This window comes from Cervus elaphus, chromosome 6 (genome assembly GCF_910594005.1).
Source record: "Cervus elaphus chromosome 6, mCerEla1.1, whole genome shotgun sequence".
Lineage (NCBI taxonomy): Eukaryota > Metazoa > Chordata > Mammalia > Artiodactyla > Cervidae > Cervus > Cervus elaphus.
Window position 1 is genome coordinate 20376228 of NC_057820.1, and position 12284 is coordinate 20388511.

General features: G+C 44.0%; 1 non-coding gene across 1 annotated transcript; it reads right to left on the minus strand.

Annotated features, from left to right (window-relative positions):
• Nucleotides 1–275: 275 nt before the first annotated feature.
• Nucleotides 276–410, minus strand: LOC122696668. Its single transcript, XR_006341802.1, has one exon. It is a non-coding gene; the product is annotated as a small nucleolar RNA SNORA70 (small nucleolar RNA).
• Nucleotides 411–12284: the final 11874 nt, after the last annotated feature.

Genomic DNA, 12284 nt, shown 5'->3' on the forward strand with positions numbered 1-12284 from the left:
TGTCAGGTTTTCAAGTTCATCTGCACTAAACTTAGTAATGTCCAGTTCTTGGAGATGTGGACCCAAGATGTGGTGACTGGGGAACTTGAACTTGGCCCCACAGAGGGCCTCAATCACAGGCTATTTGTTCTGCAGCTCAGTGGGGATGGACATTATAATGACTTCGCCAATGTGGACCCTGGCCAGTGTGCCCCGGGGCTTTCCAGAGGCACCAGGCTACCTGAATGGAGCCTAGATTAGGGACAGCATGCCAGTCATGGAAGTCCACTGGAAAGAGCTGTATCCAAGGTCGCTCAGGGCAACCTGCACAGGCAGCAGGCTGCATACACTACCGAGGAGGCTGCTGTTTGCAGCCAGTGCACACTGGGCCCCCACGGGGAAAAGAGCCCAGTCGGCTTAATTGGCTGCAATGGTGTGCGTGCATGCATAGTTGCTCAGGCGTGTCTGACTCTTTGTGATCCCGTGGACAGTAACCCACCAGACTCCTCTGTCCATGGGATTCTCCAGGCAAGAATACTGGAGCGGGTAGCCATTTCCTCCTCCAGGGGATCTTCCTGACCCAGAGATAGAACCCATGTCTCTTGCGTCTCCTAAAATTGGCAGGCGGATTCTTTACCACTGTGCCCCCTTGGAAGCCCAGCTGAAGTGGCATCTCAATTTAAAAGAAGATGAAGAGGAGGAGGAGAGGGAAGAAATCCCACAAGCCAAATCAATAAAATTGTTTGGTTTCATAGTACTTAGGTTTGCCTAAATGTGCTTGTGTTTAAGCACTATTTGTTGTCAAGTACAGAAGGATCTTCTCATAACAGCTATTGATTTTATGGGTTCAATACCCTGTACGCCTCCTGTTTCTGGTATCAGGAGCAACTACAAGTGATGTTGGCCCCATGGATCACAGCTGTTAAGTTCCTGAGTGAAGTGTGAGTTCAGTCCCTTTGTCTGTGGTATAAAGAGTTTCTACTGTGTCTGTCACTTAAAAACATTCAGCTCACAAAAGCTATCACTAACAAAGGGTCCAACAAGGTTGGTGAAAAACAGATTGATTCAATTCCTCTGAGATCCACATCAACAGGTTATGGGCTGACAGGTAAATATTGACTAAAGCAGACCTGAGAGCTGAGGGTAGGCAGATGTGCAGAAGAAAATCCTTTCCTCCTTTCTGGGGCCAAGTCCACCGTTTTTAGTTTTCTTAACGACGAAAGGCTGTTGGAAGTCAGGCATTACATGGCAGTGGCAATGTGCCCCCTTTCACCTCTGTAGCAAATGTAGCTAATTCTGTCACCCGCCTGAGGGTATCACAGGAACTCAGGAAAATAGAGAGGAAAATCAGGGAGTGTGGTATAGTGGTTATAACTTGTTATCATAACGACGAGCATGGAATAACTGGCCAGAGGTGACTAGAGATATGAGTCTGAGTAAATATCTTTTTCTATTTGATTAAAAAATTTTTTTGTTAGAGTATAATTGCCTTACAATGTTGTGTTACTTTCTGCTATATAGCAAAGTGAATCGGCCATAGAGATACATCAATAATCTCAGATATGCAGATGACACCACCATTATGGCAGAAATTGATGAAAGTGAAAGAGGAGAGTGAAAAAGCTGGCTTAAAACTCAACATTCAAAAAATTAAGATCATGGCATCCGTTCCCATCACTTGAAAGCAAATAGATGGGGAAACAATGGAAACAGTGACAGAGTTTATTTTCTTGGGCTCAAAAATCACTGCAGATGGTGACTGTGGCCATGAAATTAAAAGGCACTTGCTTCTTGGAAAAAAAGCTATGACCAACCTAGACAGCATATTAAAAAGCAGAGACATTACTTTGCAGACAAAGGTCTGTCTAGTCAAAGCTATGGCTTTTCCAGTAGTCATGTATGGATGTGAGAGATGGACCATAAAGAAAGCTGAGCATGGAAAAATTGATGCTTTTGAACTGTGGTGTTGGAGAAGATTCTTGAGAGTCCCTTGAACAGCCAGGAGATCAAGCCAGTCAATCCTAAAGGAAATCAATCCTGCATATTCATTGGAAGGACTGATGTTGAAGCTGAAACCTCAATACTTTGGCCACCTGATGCGAAGAACTGACTCATTGGAAAAGATCCTGTTGCTGGGAAAGATTGAAGGCAGGAGAAGAGGATGAGATGGTTGGATGGCATCACTGACTCGATGGACATGAGTTTGAGCAAGCTCGGGGAGTTGATGATGGACAAAGAAGCCTGGCATGCGGCAGTCCATGGGGTCACAAAGAGTTGGACACAACTGAGAGACTGAACTGAACTGAACTGAATAAGTATACATTTAGCCCCTCCCTCTTGACCTCCCTTCACCTCCCTAACCCCATCCCACCCCTCTAGGTCATCACAGAGCACCGAGCTGAGTTGCCTGTGTTATACCGCAGCTTCCCAAGATGTGGTGCATATATAGAATGGAATATTGCTCAACTGTAAAAAGAAATGAAATTGGGTCATTTGCAGAGATGTGGACAGACTTAACGTTTGTAATACAGAGAGAAATAAGTCAGGAAGGGAAAAACAAATATCATATATTAATGCATATACATGGAATCAGGTCAGTTTTAAAGCTAGGAATGTGGAAAGTTACTTTCAAAATCGCCATCCTGTTCTCACCCATAACAAATTTGGTGTTAGAAATTTTGCTCCAATATAGCAAATGGTGTTTCTAATTTGTCATGGCATATGAATTAATCTTAGAGTCTGTGGTAGAAATGATATTAAGTCAATGCAGTAAGTGGAAGAGAAACTTTACATCAAATTACTTTGTACTTCTTCTGGAAATGAAGACATGTTTCACTGAGTGAATAATGAATGCCAATAATAGAGAGCATTTATTCAGCCTGAAAGGCAAATTCAGTATAGATATCTAATGAAAATAATGTGATTTAGTTGTTAAGTTGTGTCTGACTCTTGGTGACCCCATGGACTGTAGCCCGCGAGGCTCCTCTATCCATGGGGTTTCCCAGGCAAGAATACTGGAGCGTATTGCCATTTCCTTCTCCAGGGGATCTTCCTCACCCAGGGATCGAACCTGGGTCTCCTGCATTGCAGGTGATTCTTTACCAGCTGAGCTGCCAGGAAAGCAATGAAAATGATAGCTCACATTTATCGCATACTTCTTATGTAACAACCACTGTCCTAGGTGTGCTGTGTGAGTGACGTCAGCGCTCATCTGGTTCTGTGAGGTCGAGTGGCCAAGGTGGATTCATGCTTTATGCCATCAGACTCCATGGCCCCTGGCCTGGGGCTGCTTCTGCCTCCTCCTTTATCCCTCATGAAGTATTGGGGTGCACTCTGACTGCTCTTCTTGGCTTCGCTATCCATGGTACATCCGCACTGATGTTCTTCAAGCCCACATACATCTTAGCTGGGTTAGAAATGGATGCTCACTTAGAACAGATGAAGCATCCAAGCTTTCCCAGGAAGAACTAGCTTTAGCAGACCCGTGATTTTAGGCAAACAAACAGGACGAAGTAAAAAAGATTCAGGAGCAAAGTTGGGGCAGGGGAGGAGCTGGGGTCAGAGCTACATGATGGGGAGTGAAAGAGGTGATTTCCCAGGCAGGGGGTGAGTGGACAGAGCCCATAGGAGTTAAGTCTGGCAGGGCTCAGCACTCTAGGTGCCTGAGGCTTCGAGTGAGGAGGAGTGAACCTGAGTCTGCAGTGGGGTCGGGGCGGGAAGGGACAAGTAAAAGGGGCACCAGGCTTTGACTCCCTTTGCCACAGTTCTTCTTTCACTTCTGTAATATCTTTTTTATCATTGACTTAAGAATGGTTTTGTGGCATATATTCTGAGAAAACCATAATAGAAAAAGACACATGTACCCCAATGTTCATTGCAGCACTATTTACAATAACCAGGACATGGAAGCAACCTAGATGTCCATCGATGGATGTATGGATAAAGAAGATGTGGTACATATATACAATGGAGTATTACTCAGCCATGAAAAAGAAAGCATTTGAGTCAGTTCTAGTGAGGTACATGAACTTAGAGTCTGTCACGCAGAGGGAAGTTAAGTCAGAAAGAGAAAGACATAAAAACTCATACTTGTGGAATCTAGAAAAATGGTGCAGAGGAACCAATCTGCAGGGCAGAAATAGAGACCCAGATGCAGAGAATGGACATGTGAACCTAGCGGGGAAGGAGAGGGTGGGATGAATTGGGAGACTCCCTTTGCCACTACCATGTGTCAAACAGAGAGCTAGTGGGAAACTGATGCATAGCACAGGGAGCTCAGCTCAGCGCTCTGTAATGACCTAGCGGGGTGGGATGGGGTGGGTGAGAGGGAGGCCCAAGAGAGAGGGGATATATGGATCCACGCGGATGATTCACACTGTTGCACAGCAGAAACTGGCATGACATTGTAGAGTAATTATGTCCCAATAAAAACAAATAAAGAACCATTATGTCAACACATTTCCTCAAAACACTTATTGAGACAGTCCTCCGTTGGATAAATGTGCTGCTCCCCAACGCCCACCCTCAGTTGCTTCAGTTCTGACATCTGCAGCCAAGCCAGAGAAGGTGGCTCTGTGAACAGTCTGAGAATCTGCCCAGACCTTGTCTAGCATGGATGCTAAATGCAAATGGCCGCGGCTAAGAGCATGGACCAGCCCTGGTCCTGATGGGCTGGTGAGAAAGAACCAGAATCTGTGCTTGAAAGGACACGAGCTAAAACACAACCTCAGGCTTCACTGGTGCGAGGAACCCATGCTCTGTGAACTCACCCATCTCTCCGCCTTTGCGCTTTCCTTTCTTATCTTTGGTTGCTCTCCCACTGTTGTTTTGTAGTGAATCTCTTTTAGAAACTTAAAAGATGCTTCCTCCTTGGAAGAAAAGTTATGACCAAGCTAGACAGCATGTTAAAAATCAGAGACATTACTTCGCAGACAAAGGTCCGTCTAGTCAAGGCTATGGTTTTTCCAGTAGTCATGTATGGATGTGAGAGTTGGACCATAAAGAAAGCTGAGCATGGAAAAATTGATGCTTTGGAACTGTGGTATTGGAGAAGACTCTTGAGAACTCTTGAGAGTCCCTTGGACTGCAAGAAGATCCAACCAGTCCATCCTAAATGAAATCAGTCTTGAATATTCATTGGAAGGACTGATGTTGAAGCTGAAACTCCAGTACTTTGGCCACTTGATACGAAGAACTGACTCATTTGAAAAGACCCTAATGCTGGGAAAGATTGAAGGCAGGAGAGAAGGGAACGGCAGAGGATGAGATGGTTGGATGGCATCACTGACTCAATGGACATGAGTTTGAGTAAACTCCAGGAGTTGGTGATGGTGCAGTCCGTGGGGTTGCAAAGAGCGGGACATGAGTGAGTGGCTGAACTGAACTGAAATCTTACCTCGGGGCTTCCCTGGTGGCTGGGTGGTAAAGAATCCACCTGACAATGCAGGAGAGATGGGTTTGATCCCTGCTCAGGGAGGATTCCCTGGAGAAGGAAATGGCAACACATCCAGTATTCTTGCCTGGGAAATCCCATGGACAGAGGAGCCTGGCAGGCTACAGTCCGTGGAATCTCAAAGAGTCAGACATGACTTAGCAGCTAAACAACAACAATCTTACCTCAGTTGAATTGAGGGGCTGGGCCCAGGTGAAGTGAAGCCAGAGAAAAGGAGCTGCTATGTCATCCCCCCAACCCCCAACCCCCACCATGGGTGCCTCCATACAAATGGAGTCTTGATTGTTAGGGTCAATGGAAGTCCCTTGATGGGAATCTAATATCTTTCAGAAGCACTTTGTGAAACATTAGTGAAGGTAAGTGTTGGTATCATCAGTTAGAAAAGCTGAGCCAGAGGAGACTGAATCATTGGAGTCTTGACCACTTCCTGGGTCAGGGGTCACAGGGAGTTGCTTGGGTCTAAATTCAATGCTTAGGAGTCTGAGTTCAAATTTCAGATCCTTCAACCTGTTTACTAGACAGTCTGAGGAGAGGAGAGAGCATGACAAAAGAGGTAAGAAAGATCACAAATTTAGAGTCAGACACAGCTGGGCAGAAGGCCTACCCTTTAATAACTATGTGACCTTGAAAATGTCCCTTAATCCCCCTGCCTCAGCTTCCTCAAAGGCAAACTGAACATAAGAAGTCACAGTAGAAACATCCTAACAATTAGATAATATAGATAAAAGATTTAGCACAGACAGTGGCCCATAATAAAAGCAAATGGAATTATTACTTACTTATCTTATACCTAATGGAGTGTCTGGAATATTGGTGATATACAATAATTATGTGTTGAATTTAACTGAATCCTGATATTTCACTGGACACACTCAGTAAGCTTAGAGAAGTGGTAGAGGTTTAATACAAGGTTCTAGACCTGCTTAGGGTCAATCTAGAGTAATGAGGAGCTGTCACTTGCTCCATTACATGAGACAGCTAATGGGCCGTGAGTCATCAGGGTTTAATATGTTTGCTTTTTAGATATACAAGGGGAACTCTGAACTGAAAGCAGGAGTGAACTGAGGGCAGGATGCTGGCAGAGACTGGTGGCCAGGATTCCTGCTGCCAAGAATATGCAAGCTCCCCTATTTGCTAGAAAGTGAACTTCTAACTCCTGGCCCAGTGGCACGAGGGCAGAGACCACACAGCTGGGCTGGGTCCACACAAGACTCAATCTCTTATCCCCATTCCTCTCTGCTCTTCTAGATATAGTACTTTCTTATCTTTAAAATAGCCAAATAGCCTATTTAAAAACAGTTAAATTGCTTCTTATTAGGTAAACACCACAATCTGAAAGGACAAAAATCAGCTGCCAATAAGAGAATAAGTAAAAGAACTTAACTAAAAGAACTTACAAGGAGTTTTCTTAAGAGAAAAAGATAGATCAATCATCCAGTCAACGAGTTATTGCCTTCTGTGTGCTAAAAGCTGTGAATATGCAAATCATAGGTTAAGTGGAAAATGACTAAATAGACAATTGTTGTTGTTCAGTCACTCATTCGAGTCTGACTCTTTGCAACCCCATGGACTGCAGCATATCAGGCCTCTCTGTCCTTCACCATCTCCTGGAACTTGCTCATACTCATATCCATTGAGTCCATGATGCCATCCAACCATCTCATCCTCTGTCATCCCCTTCTCCTTCTGCCCTCAGTCTTTCCCATCATCAGGGCCTTTTCTAATGATTTCGTTCTTCTCATCAGGTGACCAAAGTGCTGAAGCTTCACCCTCAGGATCAGTCCTTCCAATGAATATTTAGGATTGATTTCCTACAGTCTAAGAATTTAGAGGAGGAAGGGATAGTAGGTCAAGAGGTGAACATAGTAAGTGGTCTACTTCAGTTGTGTTTTCCCGCTTCCCCATTCATTCCACACCCCAGTTGGTCCACAGGCTTTGTCCTGGAAAGCCAAGATAGAAGTTAGGAAACAGCCAGTGAATGAGGACTCTTGATGCCTTGTCCAGAGCTCACCATCTTGGCTGACTCCCCTCTTCCTTGGACTGGGGCTGGGGGAGGTTTGCACAGGCTTTTCAGACAAGAGAGGACCTGACATGAGTTTCAAAGGATGGATAGACTTTGGAAAAGTAGGAAGCTAGGAAAACTTATTCCAGCTAGGGGAAAGGAAATAAGTAAGCAAAATAGGAAATGTGGGAAAATAAAAGATACACTCTGGAAACACTGATGAAGTACTATTAACTATTACCGTTGGGCAGGATCCAGTTAAGGGGATGATCCCCATCATGGTCTTTGTCCTCAAGATGCTACATATGAGGGATATGCCTATGAGAGATTTTCATCAGCTCTTTTCCTCATGCCTTGCTTTTGTCTGCACATGGTCAGGCCACTTAAGATAGTTCTTTTGCTCTCTGTACATCCTTTCCCTGGTAACCGATGAGCCAACCTGATATCCATTCCTCCCATTTGCCAGTCCATGCCCCCAACCCTCTGCTGCATATACAGTACGGTGTCACTTTAGGACCTTGCTTCAGACATGTAAGCTCCTCCATCCATTAAACCACTGATGCCTTTGTCACTGACTCTGGGCTCTTTGGTCTTGAAGCTGGGCAAGCATAGGGCTTGTAAGCCTGTAGCGTGCAGCCCAATGCTCTGGGATCTTTGCTGGTTCCCTTCTTGCATTTTTGGTCTGAAGCACTTCTGATTATAAGATGCCCTTAGGTTTGGTGTTGCTTTCATTCATAAAGGACGAAGACATGAAGAGAGTTCACTGTGAAGGAGAAAAGGAAAAGAGTGTTAGGAGAAGAAGAGCACTTTCACACTGGTATTTCTGTAGGTAGCTCCCTTTCTCTCTTGCTAACACTTCCATCCTCTTGATGCCTTTGTGTTTCCTCGAGGCTATGATTTTGGTTTCAGTGAGTAGACTCAGGAAAGGCCTAATGTGTTCCAGTCAGATGTATAATGATTCCATGAACTAAGAAATAAACTATGCTCCAAATTATTTTATTATACCTAATTGCATCTTGGTCACCCAATTCCACAATGTGTGTGGGAGTGGGAGGGGGTTCCACACACCTCCAAAAATGATGCTCCCAGATGTCAGCTAGATGTCCTACAATTCAAGTCAGTTCTAACACTGTCTACCAGGAGATTGAAGCTGAAGCTCCAATACTTTGGCCACCTGATGAGAAGAGCTGACTCATTGGAAAAGACCCTGATGCTGGAAAAGGTTGAAGACAGGCGGAGAAGGGGACGACAGAGGACGAGATGGTAGGATGGCATCACCAACTCAATGGATATGAGTTTGAGCAAGCTCTGGGAGATGGTGAAGGACAGGGAAGCCTGGCGTGCTGCAGTCCATGGGGTGGCAAAGAGTCGGACATAACTTAGTGACTCAACAACCGAGAGACGACATCCAATACCACAGATAAAGTACTGAGTTCCATAACACTCCACCTTAGTCACAAATGCAAACCCAGGCTATTACCTGTGTTTCTGATGACAGGTTATAAATCAGAGGTTCCCATAATCCTGTCCTTGGGTTCAGTTAATCTGTTGGAGTGGCTTATAAAACTTGGGAAACCCATTTACTAAGACCACTCATTATACACAAAGAGTATTAAAAGATACAGATGGACGTTCAGATGGAAGAGAGGCAGAGGGCAAGCGCTTCGGTGCCCTTTCTAGGGTCATCCCTCACTTCTGTGTGTTCTCAGTCTTCTTTATGGTCCAACTCTCACATCTGTATGTGGCTACTGAAAATTAGCTTCTCTTTTTGGTCTTGGCAAGGTTGTCTCTGCATTTCAGTCAACACTGGTCTCTCTATCCAGACAGTTTTTCCAATTCTGCTTTCATTATCTTGTCAACACTGGTTTAAGGTAGAGTCACTAGCTGCCTTGATGGTATAACTTGAAAGATGCTGAGAAGTTTATCCTAGACAAAAGTACTATTTTGTGGGCTTTCATAGAGATTCTTTTCTTTGGGTTAAGGCATTATTATTAGATAGTGTTCAATATATGCTTGACAGAGTGTGTATGTTACTCAGTCATGTCCCCCTCTCTGTGACCCCATGGACTGTAACCTCTCCAGGCTCCTCTGTCAATGAAATTCTCCAGGTAAGAATATGGAGTGGGTTGCCATTTCCTTCTTGGGGGGATCTTCTTGACCCAGGGATTGAATCCAGATCTCCTTCTTTGAAGGCAGATTCTTTACCATATGAGCCACCAGGGAATACCTCTTTATCCACTATTAACTTAGAAAATTCATTTATTGGCATATTTCAAGTGTGTGGTTATCTGAGGATAATACTTGAAATAGGAGAAGGGGAGGGAGAAAGAGTAGAAAGATGTGTTCAAGACCCTGGTATGCTGCTATAGATTTAGCAACTGACTGGATCTCCAGGGAGGAAAAAAAAGAGTCTTGATCTATAGCACTGGCCAATTTCAGTGGTGTAAACACCCCCACCACAGTTCATTGCAAGCTTCATTGTGGTCACTGAACATGGGGTTGGGAAGAGATCCACAGGGTCAGCTCACATGAGCAGGCAGGAGTTTGATTCCAATGCACCCTTGGGACAACTGGGGGAAGTCTTTAGGAGAATACAGAAAAATATAAGAGACATGGGGGAACCTGGGAAAGTTCTTCAAGCAGACAGAAAGTTACAGAGTGCAGAGAGGAGAAGCGAAGGCTCTGTGGCTTCCTCAGGTCTGGGGAGGAGCGCCAAGCTGAAGGAATGTGCTTTCTGCCTCAGGTTAGGTCTTCAACCTTTTTCTCTTTCCCAGCTTTTCAAATATAATGGACAAGAGGTACAGTCTCACCATGTTTTTTTTAATTAAAACAATTTATGGAGTATGTTCATGACTTCATAGTTCAATGGAGGGTGGTTTCTTTCTCTAACTAACATGTAGAATTGAGCTATTGTAAATTCAGTCCTGGGTGTTCATTTGAAGGACTGATGTTGAAGCCAAAACTCCAATACTTTGGCCACTTGATGCAAAGAGCTGACTCATTGGAAAAGACCCTGATGCTGGGAAAGATTGGGGGCAGGAGGAGAAGGGGATGACAGAGGATGAGATGGTTGGATGGCATCACCGACTTGATGGACATGGGTTTGGGTGGACTCCTGGAGTTGGTGATGGACAGGGAGACCTGGCGTGTTGCAGTTCATGGGGTTGCGAAGAGTCGGACACGACTGAGCAACTGAACTGAACTGAACTGAAATTTGTGTTCAGTTACCTCCACTCCCATGGCAGATATGCAAGTGTATTTAGCTTTTGATCAAATAAATGAGAAGATTCTCATATTTATGGTACTCTTAAATAGATATCCCCCATTATTTGTGAGGAAAAGGCAGATGCCCAAGTACAAATTAAGTCCAAGAAAAAAATTATGCCGTGTTTATCTTATTAGCAGTTATTCTTTATAAGAGGATGTCTGCTATGCTTTAATTTACCCTTTAAACAAGAAGGAGTCACCAGGAGGCTTATGAGGGGCCAAACATTTCAAACTTTTGAGAAAAATAATGAAACAGTACTTGAAATAGTCATTTTAGACTGTAAAGAAATAATAAACTTTTCCTAGAAAGAGATGTGGGCTAAAGGTTGCCTTTGGGATTTTTTCCCCCTAGTTATTTCTAATTGGTTATGTGTTGATGGTATGTGTGTCTCACATCAGCTACTTATTTCCCCCTCTGTGATCAGGCCCTCTGTGATCAAAAGTTAGGATCCTCATCAGAAAGAAACTGAAGCCTTCTTTTTTATAATGACATGCATGAGTGTATGCATACTCAGTCACTTTGGTCATGTTCAACTCTTTGTGACCCCACGGACTGTAGCTCACCAGGCTCCTCTGTCCATGGGATTCTCTAGGCAAGAATATTAGAGTGGGATGCCATGCCCTCCTCCAGGGGATCTTCCAGACAGAGTGCTTGAATCTGCATCTCCCGTGTCTCCTGCATTGCAGGCAGATTCTTTACCTCTGAGCCACTGGGGAAGCCCCTTATAATGACACAGTGGATATTAAAAAAATAATAGTAGTAAAGGATTTTAAGTAAGAGAGTTAAAGAAGTATAATATAATCTCTTTACCCTTTTTAAACAGAAAAGGGATTTTAAATCTACAAATTTAAGATTCTACGTCAAACTGACATATGGGCTCAGATTCAGGAGAACAGTTTTTGTCAGGTTTTTCTCATTTAGTACTTTTCCTGTCCTTCCAGCTCTCTCTTCTACCCCAGAAGAGGAGGATCTCAGTCTCAGGAGGGGCTCACAAGTCACAGACAGTCAGTGAATAAATGCTCTCCTGCACCTTTGCTTTTACTGGAATGATTTGTTCGTTTCACAGTCATTTGGGCCCATCAAAAATGTTTGCTGAACTTAGAAAAATGTCAGGGTTTGGATGGGTTTTGAAAATAATTGTAATAGCTTTTCTTCCCCTTTGTTTTTGCTTCTTTAACAAAATGTCATGCCCCAATGGCCATTTAATAGAAAAACAAGCAGGCAATAATACAACCCGACATATAATTTCTGGTGTGTGTGTGTGTGTATTAGTTGCTCAGTTGTGTCCAACTCTGTGGCCCCATGGACTGAAGCCTGTCAGACTCCTCTGTCCATGGAATATTCCAGGCAAGAATACTGGAGTGGGAAGCCATTCCCTTCTCCAGAGGCTCCTCCCCACCCGGGATTCAAACCCGGGTCTCCCACATTGCAGGCAGATTCTTTACCATCTGAGCCACCAAGGAAGCCCGTAAATTCTGGCGGAATCCCTAATTTGCACTTTTGTGTTCGCTTAAGTAAATCTTTGTTTAGTTCATGCAAGTACAGAAAAGTGGACTAGGGGTTTTCAACACATAAAATACATT